A 23,203-nucleotide genomic window follows, 5' to 3' on the forward strand; every position below is an offset into this window, starting at 1 on the left:
ACCGGTCATGTAAAATAACTCTATTAACCTGCAGCTATAGGGTTAATCTACAGGTTAATAGCGTTCTGACACCATTCGGTGCTGTCACTGAGAGCCCCGCTACCAGGAGGGAATTACCTTTATTCCCCCCAGCAGCATTTGGCTTTCAGTCATAGGGATGGCGCTAGAGTGATTTCAGTCCCTGCTTAGTGTATAAAGCACAGTGGCTGTAAATGCGCCCCCGGCACTGATTGACAACGCTTTTTATTGCTGAGCCTGCTGTCAGTCAGTGGCGGGGCGGTTACAGCTGTCACTCTCTATACACAGGGTGGTGGCTGAAACCGTGCCGGAAATTACATTCATTCCCCCAGCAGCGTTTGGCTTTCAGTCATGGGGTGGCGCCAGACTGATGGAGGCGGAGGAGGGAAGGGGAGGGGGTGAAAGAGGGAGGAGGCAAGGGGAGGGGGTGAAGGAGGGAGGAGGAGGAGAGAAGGGGCGGGGGTGAAGGAGGGAGGAGGAGGAGGGAAGGGGAGAGGGTGAAGGAGGGAGGGGAAGGATGGAAGGGGACAGGTAAAGGAGGGAGGGAGAGGAGGGGGAGGATGTGAAGGAGGGAGGAGGATGAGGGAAGAGAAGGGGTAAAGGAGGGAGGGGGAGGAGGTAAGGGGAGGGGGAAAGGGAGGGGGGGAGGAAGGAAGGGGGAGGAGGGAAAGGGAGGGGAAGGAGGGAAAGGGAGGGGGTGAGGAAGGGAGGGGGAGGAAGTAAGGATAGGGAATAAAGGAGTGAGGGGGAGGAGGGAAGGGAAAGAGTGAAGAGGGGGAGGAGAGAAGGGGAGAGGATGAAGGAGGGAGGAGGAGGAGGGAATAGGAGGGGAGGGGGTGAAGGAAGGAGGAGGAGGGAAGGGGATGAAGGAGGGAGGGGAGGACGGGAAGGGGTGAAGAAGGAAGGGGAAGGATGAAGGAGTGAGGAGGAGGGAAAGGGAGGGGATGAGGGAGGGGGAGGAGAGAAGGGGAGAGGTTAAGGAAGGAGGGAAGGAGAAGGGGTGTAGGAAGGAAGGGAAAGGGGTGAAGGAAGGGAGGGGGAGTAGGTGAAGGAAGGGGAGGAGAGGAGGAGGGAGAGGAGGAGGGAAAGGGAGGGGATGAAGGAGGTAGAGGGAGGAGGCAAGGGGAGGGGGTGAAGGAGGGAAGGAGAGGGGTGAAGGAGGGAGATGGAGGAAGATGAGCTGCTAACTGTTGTAAGGGGCTGGAGATAGCTGACTGGGCTCGGATGTTAAGTGTTAATCTGTTTCCTGGAATGAAACTACTGTGCACACTCATTCAGGGTCTGGTGGACAACCTCAATGGAATCCAGCTGTACAATATCTAATATATAATTACCTTGTAATGTCTTCACATCCTGTTCCGTCCAGATGTGTCCGGATCCCAGAATTCCAAGTGGCGGAAGATCACCGACCGCCATGTTGGGACACCCAAGTGATGGGTGTCTCAATAAGGAAACTGCTGGTGGTACTAGCCTCTTGCGCGGTACCACCAGCGGAACACCGTCGCACCACACACGCACACACACACACACTGTATACGCCGTACGCACCACAAACACACACACTGTATACGCCATACGCAGCCTCTTGCGCAGTACCACCAGCGGAACACCGTTGCGAACACGCCACCGAATTCCGCGCAGGCACAGTGAATCATTTGGCTGATCCCAGCAGTGGAGACAGCTCAAACGAGAGAACACATGAGGGAAGAAGACAGCACAGTGGTGGAGAGAGAGAGAACAGGCAAGGAAGAGAGCACATGGCGTAGACAAGTCAAAGAAGAGAGGACGGACGGGAGAAGTCAGCACATGGGGAAAGAGAAAGTGGATAGGTGGGTCAGCACATGGGGGGAGAGATTCTCAACGCTGCTGCAAAGCCTGGCCCCATCGTGACATTACCGCCCTCCGGATGCGATAGCATCGGGCCTCCATCTAGTAGAAGATAAAAGCTCTCTTTGCAGGAAAATGACAATTGCAAATGTGCTTATTTTCATGATGTCTAACAAAGTAAAGCTATTTAAGAATTGGAGAGTACTCTTTTATTACTAAACAACTTGGGAGTTTGTACTAATTGTCTTAGACCGATGTGTTCTATCTTACCTTTGCTCTTGGCATGAAATACCCCATAATTTGTGGCACAAGACGATGAGGTTTAAAGAACAAAACAAAATATGATTTTGTGATACTCTGTCAAAAGAAATGTATGGCATGTTTCATGTGACTGTGTGGCCCCCTAGTGGTTGTAATGTGAATATCTGAAGCTTCAAAAAAATGACATATAAAGAGGGCAGATTTATTAATGTATTCATGCCACTTTCTGCATTGCATAGTGACCGTAAGAAGGTAGGAACCTGTAGCTGCATAAATTGCTATGCAGTCTAATGATGCACTATGGTAAGAGGTTAAATTCATACTAAATTGCAGACAGGAATTTTTTCTCCTTCATTCGACACAATATGATTATACATTTAAAAGGAAACATTTTTGGTACATATTTCCATCTTTAATTTTGATTAAATCACTAATAAAAAAAATTAAGGAAATAAAAAACAGAAGATAGAAGCTGTGGTCACTGCAGACAGAATGTAATGTGGCTAAATGCTCACCTTATAAAATATGTTAAGTGAGGCTGCAGCTTTAAAGAGCTGGGGTGTAAGCGGAGAAGCTGGCACAATGCCCGACCTGTCACATTGGCTTGTAGGACAAATGAGAAACGAATTCTTGTCCTGAATATTCGGTCTGTTAGCTCAGCTCTTCTGCAGGCTGCTGATACGCACAGTAGCATGACTGTCTGCAGCGTGTCGTGAATATCAGTGTCACTCCGATGATCTGGACACTTTATGGTTATTAACCCCTTAGTGACAGAGCCAACTTTTAAAAATCTGACCAGTGTCAATTTATGTGGTGATAACTTTGGAACGCTTCAACAAATTCCAGTGATTTTGAGGTTGTTTTTTCGTGACACATTGTACTTTATGATAACGGTAAATTTAGGTTGATATGTTTTGTGTTTATTTATAAAAAATATCAGAAATTTGACAAAAATGTAAAAAAAAAATAGCAATTTTCAAACTTTTTCAATGATTATCCCTTTAATTCAGACAGTCATACCATAACAAAAAATGAATAAATAATAATTCCCACATGTCTGCTCTACATCAGCACCATTTGTAAAATTGTATTTTATTTTGTTAGCATTTTAGGAGGTTTAAAAATGTAGCAGCATTTTTTCATTTTTTCAAGGAAATTTACAAAATTATTTTTTTTAGGGACCTATCCAGGTTTGAAGTGACTTTAGGGGTCCTATATATTGGGAAACCCCCCAAAGTTATACCATTTTAAAAACAACACCTCGTGACATACTGAAAACTGCTATCAGAAAGTTTATTAACCCTTCAGGTGCTTTTCAGGAATTAATACAAAGTGGCATGATAGGAATGAAAAAGTTGATTTTCACCACCTAATTGTCACTGACTTTTGAACATGTTACTATAGCCGGCAGACTCTAAAGCCCCCGTTACACACTGCGATATCGCTAGCAATATCGCTGTAAAGTCACCGATTTTGTGACGTTGCAGCGATATTGCTAGCGATATCGCTGCATGTGATACTTACCTCCGACCGGCTCCCCCGCTGGTTATCACTGATCGCGCAAGAAGCTCCTGGACCTCCTGGAGCCGGGTGGGAGGACGCAGGATCGCCTGGTGTGACAGGTAAGTAGCGACCCCCGACCCCTGCGATGTCGCTGGTGAGATCTGCCTGTGTGGCAGCTCACTAGCGACCACTTAGCGATGTACCAGCGATCCTGACCGCGTCATATCGCTAGTCGGGATCGCTGGTGCATCGCTAGGTGTAACGGTACCCTAAGGCCGATATTTGCTAGTGAATTGACATGGCAAACATCGGTTCTACACAATCATGATCTCAGGGTGCCGATAGGGATAAAGAGGAAGAAGCCACATTCTATTAAACATTTATATGAAGTAGTCAGTATTGGCAGCAGCATCTAAGGAGTTAAACAGATATGGATGGTGACAACACTGATGTTGGCTGATGCAGCAAGTTGTCAGCTATAGTGTACAGCCGACAGCTGCTGGATTGTCACCTGTATGGGGATGCTAGTCTCTTATATCTCAGGTCAGTTAAAAGACGTATTGACGGTCATTAAGGGGGTAATGTCTACCCTGTGCATGAAATAGTGATAAATGGAATGGGAAAATGTGCGCAGTGTGAACATGCGACTAGAGGACAAGGTTTCTGATAAATCTGATACATGATCATCGCATGTTGTATTATGAAGGAATATGGTACTTGTAAAGAAGCACACGCAGCACATCACTATATAGAGCCCTGTACAAGGCACTGCCATGTGTATGATGCCTAAACCTCACATGTTGCAAGGAGAGGTGTCAGAATTTAGAGACAGGCAAGTTGAACTTTTGTTTGTGACAATGTATCTGGTTATTAAGAGCCACCATCTGCCTGGTACTTTCCTCACTTAGGATGTTGCATGCAGCTGTCAAAATGTAACAATTAAAGATAATGACTCATCATCACCAATATCATAGACGCCCATGTGTGTCAGATAGGAGCTGTCAAGGCATCCATCGGACAGTTACATTTTTGACCGTGTTCATATAACATCTACACCATAAGTGCTGGATCATGCAGGAGGGGTTAGAAAAAAAGTAGAAGAAGGAGTCATTTTTATCAACAATACAGGTTAAGGGGTTAAAAGTAGAGTTGAGCAAATATGTTGCCGAATCTGAATTTGCCATATTCGTGCCATATAGGTACCGTGATGCTGCCAGCATGTTTCAGTCAGTCCGAGCCCTCCCTCCTTGCCTCTCCTCACCGGGCCCCTTACACATGTAAGGGTAGTAATGCTCTGATGGTGGTCCTGGGTACCGAATTTATGTTTGAAGATCAATTCCGAACATATTTGATCGTTTCTACTCCCATTGACTCCAACGACGTTCGGCGAATATTGCAAATACAATCGTAATCGGAACCAAATTTTGAAAAATTCTCTCAACTCTAGCTAAAAGTAACAGTTTGCTCAATAATCTTCAGAATATCACAACCTCCTGCTAGTGCGGAGTCACATTATTATATCAGATCTAGGGCCAAGTGGACGAGCCTCTGGTGGGCAGTCTGACCTTCTGACCTTGAACAAGAGTCTATTTCACATGTATAAAGTTAAGTTTCCAAGATGAACATTAAGGGCAAACATCCCAGAGTTCCCTCAGATTAACCACAGTGTAATGTGTTACAGGCGGTTGTTCCAAGCTACGGTTACAACGTATATGGATGACACACGAGACCGGTAGCCGAGGCAGAACAGGGTTACGTTTCTCAAAGCCTCCGAAAGTAACTGGCACCTACGAGTAGTAAAGTCTTGTCATAAGGAGGTAATTATGTTACCATTATTAATGGCTTCTGTAAGCAAAGGTCAAAGAGATTCTCATTTCGCAGCCCACCCATTATATTGGTAGAGGGCAAAGTAAGAATTCAAACACGACATATGAGATTTTTTTTTTCCTTGTATCAAAATTTATTTTAACTTGAGCTTTATAAGGATGTCAAGGAAATAATGTTGTTTCATTTTAAAAAAGGTGACACCAATTCCTGTGCCACAATTTGGGGATCAGAATACCCCTTTAAATAAATAATTTAGGTCTGATGCTTATCTATAAAACGTGACAAATGAGATATGCTGAATGAGGAGCGATGTCTAACAACTCACAGATATACGGTGTAAAGGGTACTTCACACATAGCGAGATCGTTAGCAAGATCGCTGAAACGTCACAGGTTTTGTGACACAACAGCAACCTCGCCAGCGATCTCGCTACGTGTGACACATAGCGGCGACCGCCCCCCCGCCGGGTATCGCTGATCTTGCTTGAATGTCCTGGGCCATTTTTTGATCGCTGGTGTCCCGCTGGCCAGCATGCATCGCTGTGTTTGATGCCATAACAACGACGAGCGACCTCGTTGGCGACTCAGAACTCAGGTGTGATATTGCTTTGTCTTTTCAATGCCCCCTCAGCTCCGATTGGTGGTCTCAAATGTAGGGTTTCCTTTTATAGTTCAGCTATCAATTATATGCAATCATAACATTTAACATGTACAGTTATAATAATGGCGTGTCCTCATGTTAGTGACTGTGGATCCACGAATAAATAGCACACTAGCGACTCAGACAGGGACGCTGTCGCAAACTGCGCAGTGATAGCGCAGTAGTGGCCACCAATCGGAGCAGAGGGGAGTGGAAAAGGCAACGCTGAAGCACGCCTATCGAGGTCTGAGTCAGCAGAATAGCTGCTGTGTGACAAGGTCCCAACAACCGCCGAGGTCGTTATATGGATCTCCGGATCATTGCTGCGTCGTTGAGTAGATCTGCCTGTTTGGCAGCTCACTAGCGACCATGTAGCGACGTACCAGCGATCCTTACCAGGTCGTATCATTGTCGGGTTCGCTGGAGCGTCGCTATGCGTAACGGGACCCTTACATTTACTATGTCACGGAGCATAAAGCCTCGTGACGACAACGGTGTTTCGCATATGCGTTCTAGTGCTTATCACGGATAATACACGTACTCAGACTATATGGGGCTGTTCATATGTCCGGTATTGGCCCAATTTGGGGTCAAACTTGCCCGTTCAAGTGAATGGGTTCATGAAAGAAAATGGAAAATGCTTCATATGTCATCCAAGTCCTTTCCATTTTTTTTATTGTTTAGTGAATAGGAGAAGTGAGGTATTTTTATTTAGTTATAATTTTAGTATATAAGTAGCAGATGCCACATTGATGGTAACAATGGACATATAGACCAAAAACTGATGAAACAAGTATGTGGTTTTTTTTTTTTTTACAGAAAAGTTGAGTTACAGGGCTATTCACAAGTTGTCTCTAGAGCAGCTCAGAGCTCTTAAGTCTCCTTTCCTCCTGGTTTCTGTCAGGGCGGGTACTCCTCCTTGAGTTGTAGTATTAGGCCATTTTCAGTATTTGGTCAGTATTTTACATCAGTATTTGTAAGACAAAATCAGGAGTGAGTGATAAATACAGAAGTGATGACGTGTTTCTATGATATTTTTCTTCTGTTCCACTCCTGGTTTTGACTTATAAATATTGATGTGAAATACTGACCAAATACTGAATGTGTGAACATGGCGTTAGTACAACTATACAACTCATCTCATGTTCTGATCTAAAGGCCCTTTTACATTTAACGCTGCACCAGCGATCCGACCAGCGATCCGACCCGGTCAGGATCGCTGGTGCATCGCTAAATGATCACTAGTGAGCTGTCACACAGAAAGATCTCACAGCGATGCAGCAGCGACGCAGCGCACGATACTCACCTTTCACACCCAGCGATCCTGACGTCCTCCTGCCCACCTCCACGCGTCACTCGTCGTCACAGCAGGAAGCCCCAGCAGGAAGCTGACGACGAGAAATGGAGCCGGACATTCTCGCGCGATCAGAGATGGACAGCAGGGGAGCCGGTCGGAGGTAAGTATCACACAAAGCGATATCGCTATAACGTCACAAAATCGGTGACGTTATAGCGATATCGCTATGTGGTAAAACCCCCTTAACACATTTAGCAATAAGTGGTTTGTTCCGGAGTCTACACTATTATCACTATATTTACATATAGAGATAACAGAGCCTTTGAACAAACACAGAACTCCAGACAGTGAGAGCAGTGATTAGGAAAACTGCTTTGGAGGAAGCAGAAACTGCAGGATGGTAATTTTGCTAGATTTATAATGGTCAGGATCTGGGAGGGAGTTTAGCAGATATCTGCTGTACAGAAAATCATTGGGCTGGAGAGAGGTGGCTGGAATGTTAGGAGTTAACTCCTCTCCTGCAGTGTAACTACTGCGCACACTCAGCCAGAGTCTGGGCTGGCACTGGTGGTTGAAATCCATGGAAACAAGCTGCACACTATGTAAGATATAATGAGAGCAAATGGAAAAAGCAAGAAATTGCAGAGCAAACATGCTTATTTCCATGCCGTCTAATTAAAGCAATTTAATAAATTGTGAATACCTCTTTAAGAATGAATGCATTGGCTACAATACAACACTCACATTGACAAAATGGAAGACATATCCTGCTGCATTTTAGGCTATCATATTTTATCTGTTGTTGTTTGGAATTTCATGAAAACTTGTTTCTTAACTCTTAATACAAATTGGGATGAGGTAAGACTTACAAATAGGAACCCCTAATGTAAGTGATGGTTAAAAGTTTATTTTTCAGGCCCAACATAAATTTATGCAATAACTATGTGAGTGCATCATGCATGAATCCTGAAATTGCACACTGTCAGGATCAACCTCTATTTTCAGTTCGCCTGATGTTTGATTCATCCGAAGGCGAGGAGAGTGAAGCCAGCGCTGACTGGGTGCGGATTCGCATGGCATAACAATGTGATGTGAATGCCAATACCGCTGGAACAGCACAGACACCGCTGGAACAGCACAGACACCGCTGGAACAGCACCGACACCGCTGGAACAGCACCGGCACCGGAAATGAGTATAAGTGCTGTTATTTTACTGGTGCAAACATGCTGATTGAGACAGGGTTATCCAAGTAGTGGACAACCCCTTTAAGAAATACAAACTAGCCCTTGATTGTTTGACCACTGCACCAATCTCCTAAACTGTAAACAAAGTATTAAATGTAAAGTGCTGTGGAATATGTCGGCGCTATAGAAATAAAATTTATTATTATTTATTATTATTATAATATAAATTAATTAACTGCAATACGACTTACTGAAGGTGAAATGCTCAGTCTCACACTACACACCGCCAACTTGGCAGGCTCTCATACGTCTGTTGCTTTCCCCCTCAGCCGAGCTGTCAGAGATAGCTTACCGCTGGATTATTTATGCATGTACATTAGTCATTAATGTATTACTGATGAAGAAATCCTGACTCCTACAAAGAGGAGCTGGAACAGAGTGTTCTGTCTTTTGCATCCTGAGACCGGGACAAACGATTGTAAACAACTGTGACTTGCAAATCCAGTAACCTTCTCTATGTGCCCATGGACAGGGTAGGCAAAAGTGACCTGGAGCATATACATGATAAGAATCATGAGCTTCATGGAAAGGCTGCAAATAAATTCACTAACTCAGTCTCAGTGCAGCAAAAGCATTCACTAAAAAAAAAGTTTAGTCAACTTGCCAGATCAGGTGCAAACAAGTACGTCAATTCTGACATTTGGTTTGGACTAGCAGAAAGCATTTTAAAAATAAGCTTTCGGCTGGAGAGGTTTTCATCATTGATCACAAAGCTTCTAATAAAGTTTGTTAAATGTGTAAAGAGACAGACCGGACCGTGGGTACCTGCATGGCGGGTCTAGAACTAGAAAGGCTGCATCCTTTGTTCCCGGGGGGAAGCCTGAGTGGGGCGGACCTTCCCCTGCTGTCTGTTGGAAGCCTGAGCAAGGAAAACCTTCCTTGGGACGGAGAAGGGCGGGGAGAGCCAGAAAAGGGAGCGCAGCAGCAGAGGCATAAAAGGAAAAAGCGTGCGAAGCGGAGGAGTCTGGCGCCGGCGGGGAGCACCACAGAGAGCAGCGCGCAGAGCGGTAAGCAGTGCGTTCTGCTTCCCCCACCAGAGAGTACCGGTGTATCGACGGGTCATATAGAAGGAGCCTACGTCTCCTGCAGAGAGAGCTGTGCAGAGCAGAGTCGTGCCAGCAGAGCTGAGCCATGCAGAGCCCTTTCAGCAGAACAGAGCCGTGCAGAGCCTTGCACACAGAGCAGAGCTGAGCTGGGTGTTGCAGCAGCAAGAGAGAGAAGAGCTTCGTCCGGGGAGCACCAGCCCCACACAGACCAGCGATTGCTGTCGCCCACCGCCAACCGCGGGGACCAGAGAGAGAGAGACGGGCAGTGTGTGGTCGGTGGCCGACATAAAGCCAGGTGCCAGACACTTCAGGATCGTGAGTACCATGCGTATGCTGCCTGAAAGAGACCGGTAGTGTGACCGTAACCTACACTCTGACTGTGCTAGTAAATCTCAGCCCCAGACACTTGTGACTTGACTTGGCCTTCTTATACTTGCAGAGCCACTCTGGGCTTGTACAGGACTGTGGCCCTTACCGTTGTTCAGCCACTACAGTATATGGACTAGGGGCGGTGGAAGGTACAGGAGACCGACCACTGTAACCAGAAGACGGGGTGTTGTCATTTACTTGGCCCCACTGGAAAGGACATCGCGCCAGCTGCTGTCGGCGCAATTGAGTACGCAGCTGGATCTGCAGATTTAGGACTTCCTAACATGCTTGCTACTGAACTGCTGTTAACTGTACCGTTGTAACTCACCTTGCAAAATCCGTTGTCATTTATATTATTTAACCTTTTACCTCCCTGCGTGGAGTGGAGTATATCTCTGTAAATAAACCTGTTAACCCTTGCTCTGCCTGAGTCCCGTCACAGCATCCCGCGTTCCTGCTCGTACTCTTACAAACCTACCCCTTATCGATCTCATGGGACACTGGTATAAACAAAGACCAGGAAAGTTTAATGACCTCTGCAATGGGCAGCATGTTTACTAGGGAAAGATAATACATATTGCTCCAAAGGAACACTTGTCACAATGATACTGTTTTGATGATGGGGCAGTCATAACAACTGCAGCATAGAGGTCAGAGGCAAATCAGGTTGGAAGTGCACTGGGGCATGTCACTACACTTAGGACTACTTCTTTTGAATGCTCAGACATGCCCCCAGTACTCTTCTAGCCTGATTTGCATATGGTTTCTACACTTGATTTGTCATGACTGCCACACGGGATCTCTATGGAAAAGGTATAATTTTATGGGGACGAGCACCTACGCAGCCATAACACAACTTCGATATGTGAAAACATGCTGAAGTTAGCCAGAATTTAGCTTATCAATTCACAAACTAACTTGTGCTTCAAAAAAATCACTTGTGCCGAGCGGTAATTTCTGGTTCCACCCAATCTCGCTGTATTCTACAGGTACAGGTACTTTAGTGGCACAGTTAAAAGCAGGGCCAGACTGGCTATTTGGCAATTCTGGTAAATGCCAGATGGGCCAGTCTTGTAGTGATTACGATACTGTTGACAGCTGTGAAGTATCATAGAACCATTGGCTCCCTGTTCTGCCAGTTACTCCAGCAGATTGCAGGCTGGTACCACACAGAAGACGTACAGTAGCACGATGACATCACTGCATCATGCCACCTGAGCCAGCCCACTGTTATACAAGCTACAACAAGAACTGGAGGCTGCGGTGGACAGGGAACCAAGATAAAGTGAGAATTAGCATTGTTTTTGTTTTAAATCTTATAGTAGTGGGCCTGGGAGTCGGATGATGAGTCATCATACTGTGTGGGGGACTGTGGTGGACGTCATACTGTGTGGAGAAATGTGGTGGACATCATACTGTGTGGGGGACTGTGGTGGACGTCATACTGTGTGGGGGACTGTGGTAGACTTCATACTGTGTGGGGGACTGTGGTGGACATCATACTGTGTGGGGGACTGTGGTGGACATCATACTGTGTAGGAGACTGGTGGACATTATACTGTGTGGGGGACTGTGGTAGACATCATACTGTGTGGGGGACTGTGGTGGACGTCATACTGTGTGGAGAAATGTGGTGGACATCATACTGTGTGGGGGACTGTGGTGGACGTCATACTGTGTGGAGAAATGTGGTGGACATCATACTGTGTGGGGGACTGTGGTAGACATCATACTGTATGGGGGACTGTGGTAGACTTCATACTGTGTGGGGGACTGTGGTGGACATCATACTGTGTGGGGGACTGTGGTGGACATCATACTGTGTAGGAGACTGGTGGACATTATACTGTGTGGGGGACTGTGGTAGACATCATACTGTGTGGGGGACTGTGGTGGACGTCATACTGTGTGGAGAAATGTGGTGGACATCACACTGTGTGGGGGACTGTGGTAGACATCATACTGTGTGGGGGACTGTGGTAGACTTCATACTGTGTGGGGGACTGTGGTGGACATCATACTGTGTGGGGGACTGTGGTGGACATCATACTGTGTAGGAGACTGGTGGACATTATACTGTGTGGGGGACTGTGGTAGACATCATACTGTGTGGGAGACTGTGGTGGACATCATACTGTGTGAGGGACTGTGGTGGACATCATACAGGGTGCGGGACTGTGGTGGACATCATACTGTGTAGGAGACTGCTGGACATTTTACTGTGTGAGGGACTGTGGTGGGCATCATAATGTGTGGGGGACTGTGGTGAACATCATACTGTGTAGGGGACTGTGGTGGACATCATACTGAGAATAAGGAGCTGTAATAGCCATCACACTGTATGGTGTGCTGTGGGGGCCATCAAACTATATGAGGGGCTGTGGTGACCATCCTAGGGTATGGGGCTGTAGTGACCACTAATGTGTCACAGACTATAGGGGCCATCATAATGTGGGGGAACTGTTGGAGTTCATATTGTGTATAGGGGGTGTAGGGGTCATCATAGTGTATGGTGGACTGTGAGGTTCCATCTCACAGTACGGGGGCCATCATACTATGTAGCGAGCTGTTATGAACATCATTATTTGAGGGTCTATAAGGAACATCATACTATGAGGTACTGTGGTGACCATATTATATAGGTTTCTGCGGTGACCATGTATAGGAAGCTGTGGTGACTATCATGCTGTATTGGGGGCTTTGGTGACTGTCATACTGTCTGGGATCTATAGTGTGTCATACTCTGTGGGGTTCTTTGGGGGCCATATTACTGTGTAGGAGGGGCTGTGGTGATACTGTATGGGGAATGTAGGGGCCATCGTATTCTATGTGCTATGGGGGCCCATTATTTCAATGTATTCCACTGCTCAGGAGCATTATTACAATATAATAACAGTTATCATCAGGAGACACAATGGGGGATCATTATCCTTACCGGAGAACAGGAGGCATTATCATTACAAGAAAGCACAGGTGAGTAAAGGAGGTGGCACAGGATTTTATACTTCACTGCTTGTAGCCTAGTGTACTAGCTACCTCTTCAGTGCACCTAGCGATCTGACCATCTTCAGCGCTGCTGCATTTCTACAATGCTGCAGAGGTAAAGCTACATCAGAGGGAGCGCACAGTTCAGACCAGGGTGGCGATCATGCCGTGGGATTAACTGTCCATCTTCAGGAGCGCACTGTTCCCCGGCATGATGAAAGGCAAAGGGGAACTGAGAAATTAAGATTGAACAACCCCTTTAAGAAGGAAAGAGAGATGTAAGGGAATGCAGCAGATCATCCAACACAGAATGAGAAATAGTTTCTGGCAAGGAACACTTCTCAGCTGCACAGAATTCTCTGACTTTCCCCTCCCGCAGGGATATATATTTTGAACAATATTGTTTCCGCTCTTTGAACATGTGCTGCCAAAAGATCCATCATAAGTAATATCAATGAGGTATGGCAGCCTACTTGTACAATAAACACACACACTGTATACAGTGGGGGAAATAAGTATTTGATCCCTTGCTGATTTTGTAAGTTTGCCCACTGACAAAGACATGAACAGTCTGTGATTTTAAATCAAAAATCAAATCCAGAAAATCACACTGTATAAATTTGCATTTTGCAGTGAGAAATAATTATTTGATCCCCTAACAACCATTAAGAGTTCTGGCTCCTACAGACCAGTTAGACACTCCTAATCAACTCGTTACCTGCAGTAAAGACAGCCATCTTACATAGTGACCTTTATAAAAGACTCCTCTCCACAGAATCAGACAGACTCTAACCTCTACAACATGGCCAAGACCAAAGAGGTTTCTAAGGATGTCAGGGACAAGATCATAGACCTGCAGAAAGCTGGAATGGGCTACAAAACCATAATAGTGCAATAGTAAGAAAATGGAAGAAATACAAAATGACTGTCAATCAACATTGATCTGGGGCACCATGTAAAATCTCTCCTCGTGGGGTTTCCTTGATCATGAAAAAGGTGAGCGATCAGCCTAAAACTACACGGGGGGAAATTGTTAATGATCTCAAGCCAGCTGGTATGACAGTCACCAAGAAAACCATTAGTAACACATTATGGTTTTAAAATCCTGCAGTGCCCGCAAGGTCCCCCTGCTCAAGAAGGCACATGTGTAGGCCTGTCTGAAGTTTGCCAAGGAACACCTAGATGATTCTGTGAGTGATTGGGAGAAGGTGCTCTGGTCAGATGAGACAAAAAATGAGCTCTTTGGCATTAACTCAACTCGCTGTGTTTGGATGAAGAGAAATGTTGCCTCTGCCCCAAAGAACACCGTCCCCACTGTCAAGCAGGGAGGTGGAAACATTATGTTCTGGGGGTTTTTCTCTGCTAAGGGCACAGGACTACTTCACTGCATCAATGGAAGAATGGATGGAGCCATGTACAGTTGTGGCCAAAAGTATTGACATCCCTGCAATTATGTCAGATAATACTCTGAAAATGATTGCAAACACAAATTCTTTGGTATTATTATCTTCATTTAATTTGTCTTAAATGGAAAAACACAAAAAGAATTGTCCTAAAGCCAAACTGGATATAATTCCACACCAAACATAAAAAAGAGGGTGGATAAAAGTATTGGCACTGTTCGAAAAATCATGTGATGCTTCTCTAATTTGTGTAATTAACAGCACCTGTAACTTACCTGTGGCACCTAACAGGTGTTGACAATAACTAAATCACACTTGCAGCCAGTTGACATGGATTAAAGTTGACTCAACCTCTGTCCTGTGTCCTTGTGTGTACCACATTGAGCATGGAGAAAAGAAGACCAAAGAACTGTCGGAGGACTTGAGAAACCAAATTGTGAGGAAGCATGAGCAATCTCAAGGCTACAAGTCCAACTCCAAAGACCTGAATGTTCCCGTGTCTACCGTGCGCAGTGTCATCAAGAAGTTTAAAGCCCATGGCACTGTAGCTAACCTCCCTAGATGTGGAAGGAAAAGAAAAATTGACAAGAGATTTCAATGCAAGATTGTGCGGATGTTGGATAAAGAACCTCGACTAACATCCAAACAAGTTCAAGCTGCCCTGCAGTCCGAGGGTACAACAGTGTCAACCCGTACTATCCGTCAGCGTCTGAATGAAAAAGCACTGTATGGTAGGAGACCCAGGAAGACCACACTCCTTACCCCGAGACATAAAAAAGCCAGGCTGGAGTTTGCCAAAACTTACCTGAAAAAGCCTAAAACGATTTGGAAGAATGTTCTCTGGTCAGATGAGACAAAAGTAGAGCTTTTTGGGCAAAGGCATCAACATAGAGTTTACAAGAGAAAAAAAGAGGCATTCAAAGAAAAGAACACCGTCCCTACAGTCAAACATGGAGGAGGTCCCCTGATGTTTTGGGGTTGCTTTGCTGCCTCTAGCACTGGACTGCTTGACCATGTGCATGGCATTATGAAGTCTGAAGACTACCAACAAATTTTGCAGCATAATGTAGGGCCCAGTGTGAGAAAGCTGGGTCCCCCGCAGAGGTCATGGGTCTTCCAGCAGGACAATGACCCAAAACACACTTCAAAAAGCACTAGAAAATGGTTTGAGAGAAAGCACTGGAGACTTCTAAGGTGGCCAGCAATGAGTCCAGACCTGAATCCCATAGAACACCTGTGGAGAGATCTAAAAATGGCAGTTTGGAGAAGGCACCCATATCAGGGACCTGGAGCAGTTTGCCAAAGAAGAATGGTCTAAAATTCCAGCAGAGCATTGTAAGAAACTCATTGATGGTTACCAGAAGCGGTTGGTCGCAGTTATTTTGGCTAAAGGTTGTGCAACCAAGTATTAGGCTGAGGGTGCCAATACTTTTGTCTGGCCCATTTTTGGAGTTTTGTGTGAAATGATCAATGTTTTGCTTTTTGCTTCATTCTCTTTTGTGTTTTTTCATTTAAGACAAATTAAATGAAGATAATAATACCAAAGAATTTGTGTTTGCAATCATTTTCAGGAGTATTATCTCACAGAATTGCAGGGGTGTCAATACTTTTGGCCACAACTGTACCATAAAATCCTGAGTGATAACCTCCTTCCCTCCGCCAGGACATTAAAAATGGGTCGTGACTGGGTCTTCCAGCAAGACAATGACCCAAAAATTCAGCCAAGGCAACAAAGGAGTGGCTCAAAAGGAAGCACATTATTGTCATGGAGTGGCCTAGCCAGTCTCCAGACCTTAATCCCATAGAAAACTTATGGATGGAGTTGAAGCTCCGAGTTGCCAAGCAGCAGCCTCAAAATCTTAATGATTTAGAGATGATCTGAAAAGAGGAGTGGACCAAAATTCCTCCTGACATGTGCACAAACCTCATCATCAACTACAAAAATCGTCTGACTGCTGTGCTTGCCACAAGGGTTTTGCCACCAAGTATTAAGTCTTGCTTGTCAGAGAGATCAAATACCTATTTCCCCCACTTTAAATATGTACTGTACATGAACACATGCGTACAATATATATACACACACACATATAAATACACATACATACACATATACAGTGGGTGTGGAAAGTATTCAGTCCCCTTTAAATTTTTCACTCTGTTTCATTGCAGCCATTTGGTAAATTCAAAAAAGTTCATTTTTTCCTCATTAAGGTACACTCCGAACCACTGAAAAAAAAAAAAAAAACAAATGTAGAATTTTTTTGCACATTTATTAAAAAAGAAAAACTGAAATATCACGTGGTACAAGTATTTAGACCCTTTGCTCAGTATTGAGCAGAAGCACCCTTTTGAGCTTGTACAGCCATGAGTATTCTTGGGAATGAGGCAACAAGTTTTTCACTCCTGGATTTGGGGATCCTCTGCCATTCTTCCTTGCAGATCCTCTCCAGTTCCGTCAGGATGGATGGTGAACGTTGGTGGACAGCCATTTTCAGGTCTCTCCAGAGATGCTCAATTGGGTTTAGGTCAAGGCTCTGGCTGAGTCAGTCAAGAATCGTCACAGAGTTGTTCTGAAGCCACTCCTTTGTTATTTTAGCTGTGCACCTAGGGTCATTTTCTTGTTGGAAGGTCAACCTTCAGCCAAGTCTGAGGTCCAGAGCACTCTGGAAGAGGTTTTCATCCAGGATATCTCTGTACTTGGCCGCATTAATGTTTCCTCCAATTGCAACCAGTCGTCCTGTCCCTGCAGCTGAAAAACACTCCCATAGCATGATGCTGCCACCACCACCATGTTTCACTGTGGGGATTGTATTGGGCAGGTGATGAGCAGTGCCTGGCTTCTCCACACATACCGCTTAGAATTATACCCAAAAAGTTCTATCTTCGTCTCATCAGACCAGAGAATCTAATTTCTCATAGTCTGGGAGTCCTTCATGTGGTTTTTAGGAAACTCTATGCAGGCTTTCATATATCTGGAATTGAGGAGAGGCTTCCGTCGGGCCACTCTGCCACTGGTGAAGGGCTGCAGTGATAGTTGACTTTGTGGAACTTTCTCCCACGTCCCTACTGCATTTGTGGAGCTCAGCCACAGTGATCTTGGGGTTCTTCTTTACCTCTCTCACAAGGCTCTTCTTCCACAATTGCTCAGTTTGCCTGGAAAGCCAGGTCTAGGAAGACTTCTGGTGGTCCCAAACTTCTTCCATTTAAGGATTATGGAGGCCACACTGCAATTAGGAACCTTGAGTACTGCAGAAATTCTTTTGTAACCTTGGCCAGATCTGTGCCTTGCCACTATTCTGTCTCTGAGCTCCTTGGCCAGTTCATGTGACCTCATGATTCTCAATTGGTCTGACATGCACTGCGAGCTGTGAGGTCTTAAATAGACAGGTGTGTGCCTTCACAAATCAAGTCCTATCAGTTTAATTAAACACAGCTGGCCTCCAATGAAGGAGTAGAACCATCTCAAGGAGGATCACCAGGAAATGGACAGCATGTGACTTAAATATGAGTGTCTGAGCGAAGGGTCTGAATACTTATGACCATGTGATATTTCATTTTTTTCTTTTTTAATAAATTTGCAAAAATTTCTACCTTTCTAGTTTTTTTAGTCAAGATGGGGAGCAGTGTACATTAATGAGAAAAAAAATGAACTTTTTTTAAATTTACCAAATGCCTGCAATGAACCAAATAAAATGGGAATGGTTGGTGATATCAACTTCCTGTTTGTGGCACATTAGTATATGGAATGGGGAAAACTTTTCAAGATGGGTGGTGACCATGGTGGCCATTTTGAAGTCAGCCATTTTGTATTCAACTTTATTGTTTTCAATGGGAAGGGGGTCATGTGACACATCAAACGTATTGAGAATTTCACAAGAAAAACAATGGTTTGCTTGATTTTAAGGTAACTTTATTATTTCATGAGTTATTTACAAGTTTCTCTTTGTTTACAGCCATTGACATGTCGCAGAAGTTAACACGTGAGGAGCGGATAGAAATTGTGTTGATGTCTGGTGAACGCAGTACCCGGGTCATTGTTGCAGATTTCAATGCAAGACAACCTACGCAAGAAAACTGTCACCATTCCCATTTTATTTAGGTGTATCCATATAAATGGCCCACCCAAAAAAGTTTGCCTCATCACTGAACATAATGTTCTGTGTAAACTGAGGGTTCTGTTCAAATTTTTGTTTTGCCCATTCTGCAAATTCAGCGCCACGATCTGGGTCACCAACCATTCCCACTTTATTTAGGTGTATCCATATAAATGGCCCACCCTGTATATACACACACCAACATACATACATATATACACACCCGCATACATACATATATATTTTATATATATATACATACACACACAAGCACATATGTGTTTATATAGAGATGGACAAAAGTGTGGGCACCCTTGCAATTACACATGCTTTGTTATACACACGTTTATTTTCTTTGCGTGTATAGGAACAACACAAAAAAAAACAGAACAAAAGTCAAATTGGACATCATTTCACACAAAACCCCCAAAATAGTCCGTACAACATTGTTGTCACATTTCTAAAATTGTGGGGAAAAAAACTTTGTTTCAAGCATGTGATGCTTGTTCAAACTCACCTGTGGCGAGTAACAGGTGTGGGCAATATGAAAATCATACATGAAACCAGATAAAAATGGGAGAAGTTGACTCAATCTTTGTATTGTGTGTCTTTGTGTGCCACACTAAGCATGGAGAACAGAGAGAAGAAAACTGTCTGAGGACTGGAGAACTAAAATTGTTGAAAAACATCAACAATCTCAAGATAAAGGTCCAAGTCCAGAGATCTTGATTCCTTTGTCCATGGTGCGTAATATAAAAAAAAGGATGAAAGGTTGTGATGCTGGATATTCTAGGTGGTGGATAAACAATCCCAAACAAGTTCCAAAGAAATTCAAGTTGTCCTGCGGGGTCAGGGTACATCAATATAAATGCGAACTATCCATCAACATTTGAATAAAATTAAACCCTATGGCATTAGATCCATGAGAACCCCACTGCTGACATAAAAAATCTAGACTGCAGATTGCCAAAATGTGGACAAATGAGACCAAGATAGAGCTTTTTGATAAAGCACATCATTCTATTGTTTACCGAAAATGGAATGAGGCTTACAAAAAAAAGAACACAGTACCTAAAGTCAAATATAGTGGAGGTTCAAAGATGTTTTGGGGTTGTATTGCTGCCTCTGGCACTGGGTGTCTTGACTGTGTGCAAGGTATCATGAAATCTGAATATTGCCAAAGGATTTTGGGTTACAATGTAGTGCCCAGCGTCCTGGATCATGGGTCTTCCAGCAAGACAATGACCCCAAACATACTTCAAGAAGCACCCTGATATGGATGGAAACAAAGCACTTGGAGAGGTCTGAAGTGGCCAGCATTAAGTCCAGAACTAAATATCATTGATCACCTGTGGAGAGATCTTAAAATTGCTGTTGGGAGAAGGTGCCTTCAAATATGAGAGATTTTAAGTAGTTTGCAAAACAAGAGTCATCCAAAATTCCAGCTGAGAGGTATAAGAAGCTTATGGATGGTTATAGAAGCTATTGATTGCAGATATTTATTCCAAAGGGTGTGAAACCAAATATTAAGTTGAGGGTGTCAACAAATTTGTCTGACTCATTTTTGGAATTTTGTGTGAAATTATGTACAATTTGCCTTTTTTTCTCTTTTTTGTGATATTCCAATACACACAAAGGAAATACACATTTATATAACAAAACGTGTGTATAACAGAATGTGTGTCATTGCAATAATTTTCTGGGAGAAATACTTCATTTTCTGTAACAATTTCAAGGGTGCTAACACTGTCAGCCATGACTGTACATATATACATTATATACAAAGCGGAGTGTGTGTTTGTGTATGTATCAAGCCCCGCCCACTCCACAGAGCCCGGCCCACTCCTCGTAGCCACAGGGAAAGAGCCCCTGGTCCAGGGACACCCGACAACAGTTGTGATACACAGCTTGGCCTCACATACATTGCACCCACAGCTCTGCTGCAGGGATCCTCTGATCCCATGTATACAGGGTTACTATATGTCCCCCAGTGATGTGACATAACACCCTGATCTGTGACACGAGCTGACACTTCAACTCCAGCACCAGCACAGCCCTGCGTCTGACTCCTCCTCCCAATCACGTGACAGGTCACATGGCCGTGACATAATCACAGGTCCTTTAGCTGCCCAGGATCTCGAATCTACCGAGAGTTCAACCATGGAAGAGTGGAACCCTCTCGGGAGTTTCACTCTGCGCTGATCGCCGCCAATGTGCTGATTGCCACATAAAGGCCAGAAACTCTCCGGACCCGGAAATGGATCTGTGCACCAGCTGCTGGCCTGGCAGTAAGGAATAAAGAAGAAACCCATCAGACACAGGCGGAGCCCCCGCTGTCAGTCTGCACTGGAGAAGAGCAGCGACATGAACACCAACATCATCGGCAATCCACACTCTGTATCGCCAACATGGCCGCGGCCGCGAGGGAGACAAGAGCGAGGAATATACCTGGGATCAGAGATGAGAGCCGGGAATATACCCAGGATCAGAGATGAAAGAGGGTAATATACCCGTGATCAGAGACGAGAGCAGGGAATATACCCGGGATCAGAGACAAAAGCTAGGAATATACCCGGGATCACAGAAGACAGAGGGTAATATACCCGGGATCAAAGATGAGAGCAGGGAATGTACCCGGGATAAGACATGAGAGCGAGGAATATACCTGGGATCAGAGACAAAAGCTAGGAATATACCCGGGATCACAGAAGACAGAGGGTAATATACCCGGGATCAAAGATGAGAGCAGGGAATATACCCGGGATAAGACATGAGAGCGAGGAATATACCTGGGATCAGAGACGAGAGCGGGGAATATACCCGGGATCAGAGACAAAAGCTAGGAATATACCCGGGATCACAGAAGACAGAGGGTAATATACCCGGGATCAAAGATGAGAGCAGGGAATATACCCGGGATAAGACATGAGAGCGAGGAATATACCTGGGATCAGAGACGAGAGCGGGGAATATACCCGGGATCAGAGACAAAAGCTAGGAATATACCCGGGATCACAGAAGACAGAGGGTAATATACCCGGGATCAAAGATGAGAGCAGGGAATATACCCAGGATAAGACATGAGAGCGAGGAATATACCTGGGATCAGAGATGAGAGCGGGGAATATACGAGCGGAGAATATTCCCGGAATTATAATTTGTTATAACTAACCACAGTTAGTTTCTATGCCCGGGAAACGCCGGGCTCTTCAGTTAGTATTTATATTGTTAAAATATAATTATAGATTTTATACTATATATACACAAATATACATCACACAGTAGTGAATGCAGCAAATAATTTATTCCCTATACACTTCACCGTCACTATAACTCTTAGCCAGCCAGCAGACACAACAAAGGGACGGACAGGACAATTCCTATTAATAGGCACTAATCAGAGCAGAGTTACAAGTCAGCAGCCAGTGCGATTCCTCATGTAAACATTAGCGTCAGTCTGATCCATCAGCAGGGTGATCACACGTGACACTGTCACACATCTGGTACTGTTCTGCATGCATGTACAGCATTCAGAAATCAGAGATGGCATCAGGGTTAGGGACGTGATCCAGAAGTAATAATTTAAGTGGGATTGTATTGTAATGAAAAAATTGATTAAAAAAATATTTAGCAAGAACTGAGCGCTTTTGTGTTCTCTACGACTGACACAGAGGCCAACTGCTTATCTCAGGGAGTTGAATAAAAATGTATGAAAAAAAGAAGTCAGCTGTGTTGTTAAGCCATAGATTGGTGCAATCCTTTGCATCAAATAATTGCTTCTATTAGAACTGCCTTGCCAATGACTGCAGACTGTTCACACTTTGAGAAGCTCAGAGACACATCATAACTAGCATTGAGCTTTCCCAGGATCTTAGTCCGATGCCCACATCCTTTGCCATCAGATGACAGCCCTGCAAATCTCATCCTACCTGCTGGCATCTCCGACACTTATCATAATTAATAGGCCTAACATATATTATGCTGCAATGATGACATCAAGCTGGGCCTACTATACAGAACATGCTGCAGGGATGCTGGCAAGTAGGAGGACTCTTTTCTGGAGGCCATGAGCTACCAACGTTGAAGAAGATGGACCAGGACCCTGCAAGTCTTTTGGTTGAACTCTAGTCATAACAATAAAAAGAAGTAACGCATAATTTACAGTACAGATGTTGCACCTCTTGTAGAATGAAAAGTATATATATATATATATATATATATATATATATATATATATATACACACTCACTGGCCACTTTATTAGGTACACCTGTCCAACTGTGTGTTAAGACTTAATTTCTAATCAGCCAATCACATGGCGGCAACTCAGTGCATTTAGGCATGTAGACATGGTCAAGACAATCTCCTGCAGTTCAAACCGAGCATCAGTATGGGGAAGAAAGGTGATTTGAGTGCCTTTGAACGTGGCATGATTGTTGGTGCCAGAAGGGCTGGTCTGAGAATTTCAGAAACTGCTGATCTACTGGGATTTTCACGCACAACCATCTCTAGGGTTTACAGAGAATGGTCCGAAAAAGAAAAAAAATCCAGTGAGCGGCAGTTCTGTGGCCGGAAATGCCATGTTGATGCCAGAGGTCAGAGGAGAATGGGCAGACTGGTTCGAGCTGATAGAAAGGCAACAGTGACTCAAATTGCCACCCGTTACAACCAAGGTAGGCAGAAGAGCA

The 23,203-nt window shown here is 44.5% G+C and overlaps 1 protein-coding gene across 1 annotated transcript in view; it reads right to left on the reverse strand.

Annotated features, from left to right (window-relative positions):
* SPTBN5 (spectrin beta, non-erythrocytic 5) overlaps positions 1 to 23,203 on the reverse strand; it is a 313,866-nt gene that overhangs the window by 122,544 nt on the left and 168,119 nt on the right. The gene's annotated exons all lie outside the window — the stretch shown is intronic.

The sequence above is a fragment of the Dendrobates tinctorius genome, unplaced genomic scaffold (genome assembly GCF_039654945.1).
Source record: "Dendrobates tinctorius isolate UK_male_01 unplaced genomic scaffold, ASM3965494v1 ptg000010l, whole genome shotgun sequence".
NCBI lineage: Eukaryota > Metazoa > Chordata > Amphibia > Anura > Dendrobatidae > Dendrobates > Dendrobates tinctorius.